Genomic DNA, 2,174 nt, shown 5'->3' with positions numbered 1-2,174 from the left:
TTTAAGAAACAGCCACAGTTGTTACGTGAAACAAGAGGAAGGGCATCTGCTCCTATAGGCTCTCCCTGCCCTGCCAACAGCCCCTGCAAACACCTCCTGCAAGAAGGGCTAGCTTCATCTAGAGGAAAGTTTTTAAAACTCACCTCATTTTAGCAACAGCTTCTTCATCCAGGGCATGAAATCAAGGTATCGCATTATACCGGGTCAATGCACCAACAGCAAGGGGCAAATGCTGCCTGTATGTTGCAGGGACAAAACTGGCATTTACTGCATGTAAAATGGCGAGGCTCTTTAAGCCGCGCATTTCCAGCTTTGAGCCACTCTCCAGCCAGCATTCCCTGCAGGGGACCCAGCCTGGGTCACGCTACCCAGCGCCTCACTGAAGCCAACCCAGCCACGCAGCACGCAAGGCAGGGCCGAACCTGGCCCAGCCTACTCGGAACGTAACGGGCTGCGCGCTGCGCTGAAGCCACAGCTACGTCAGCACTTCCAGGGCTCATCCCGAGACCCATCGTCCCCCCACCTATCCTTCCCGTGGGCTGGACCGTGGCCAGCAAGGTCTCAGCCCAGGAACAGCAATCAAGACTCCTGCTCCCGATTTTTATAGTGTCAGGCGCTGAGGCCAGTCGGCCCCAGGACGCAGCTGGCACTCAGGATTTTGAAAAGTGATGCGGATCAGCTGTGATCTCCAGCTCCGTGGAGGGTCTGTGCCAGCCCCCCAGAGCAGAGGAGGGGGAGCACCACAGGTCCCCTCGAGACACTCAGCAAAACCCAGGGATGCCTCCAAGCTGAGCATCCAGGGAGCAGGGCCCAGGGCATGTGGCTTGGGAGCCTGGAGCTGGCAGTGCTGCTGGAGCACCCGCGTCCGAGACGGAAACGAGTACCAGGGAAAGAGCCTGAATTTGAAACGTCCCCAGGAGAACATCAGGCTGCAGCGTGTGCCTGTCGTTAGGAGGCAGGGTGTTACCGACGGCCTATTGCTGGCTCTGCAGAACCAGGGAGATGCAGCGCCTTGCTCCCCAGGCCACGCCGAGATGGGGAGGCGAGGCAGGGAGGCCTGTGGGCGGTTGGCCTGGCCCCTGCTGCTCACAGGCCCTGCCCTGCCCTGCCCAGCGGTTCACCCCTTCCTCCCCGAGCTGTCGGCATCGCCGGGCTGCCTGCAGTGCTCTGCCCACGTAGAGGACAGGAGGGAGCAGGAGCAAAACCCCCTCACTCCCAAAACTTCACAGCACATTGTGAGCCAGGCAGGAACAAAAGGCTGAGTTGGGGCGGCCGCTCCATCCATCCATCCCTCCCTCCGCGGCGGCGCGGGCAGGTACTGTGCTGCAAAACCCTCCGCCTGGGCTTGCGGCCGAGGGGCGCTGGGCACTCAGCGCTTCGCAGCGTTGGGCCCCGAGGAGCCGTGGCACCTGGCTGAGCACGCACGAGACTTGTCCGAGGCACCGGCGACTACGGCCCACGCTCCCAGGCTGCCCACACAGAGACATCTCCGGAGCCTGAGGAACCTCGCCGTGAAGCGGGAGAGCACCCGTCTGAGCAGTTATTTTTACTTTACTATTAGAAACGGCTGCTCGGGAGGGAGGGACGTTGCCCGGCTGCGAGAGGACGCAGGAAGCATCTCGAGCGTGTGGCTCTGCCAGGGGCTGGGGCAGCCAGGAGCTCGCAGGGCTGGCTGGCACCAGGGCTGTGGCAATGGGCCAGGCCCACGACTGCGCCACGTACCCCTGGGGCAATGGCAGCGGTCGAGGAAGCTGGAGGAGCCTCAGGGCTTCCTTTGCGGGTCCCCGCATTCAAGGCGGCCCACAGCAACCTGAGTCCTCCGGGCCTGTGGCAAAGGCGCTCCAGCAAACCCCAAGACAGATGCCGGCTGCAAGCTCCGCGCATGGTGCCAGCCCAGTGCCGGGTGCCCTGACAGCCACGGCTCTTCCACCTCGCCCGCTGGCTCGCTCCAGCTTCCCGCTGTGCTCAGCTCCGAGGGACGGTAGCTCAGCGCCCAGGGGTCGAGGCTCAGCCGGGCAGGGGCTGGCCCAGGCAGTCAGGCAAGCGGAGCAGCTGGTGCCCAGCTCCTCGCCCAGCGCGGCCACGGGCACCCGGGAACCAGCCCGCCGAGGAGCTCGCCGCACCCGCCCAGCCCGCACCGACCCCGCCACCGCCAGCGGCCGGCCCCCGAGGGC

The sequence above is a fragment of the Gavialis gangeticus genome, unplaced genomic scaffold (assembly GCF_001723915.1).
Source record: "Gavialis gangeticus isolate Ggan-Ray unplaced genomic scaffold, GavGan_comp1, whole genome shotgun sequence".
Taxonomy (NCBI): Eukaryota; Metazoa; Chordata; order Crocodylia; family Gavialidae; genus Gavialis; species Gavialis gangeticus.
The sequence above is the reverse complement of the archived record's forward strand: the minus strand, read 5'-3'. Positions refer to the sequence as shown.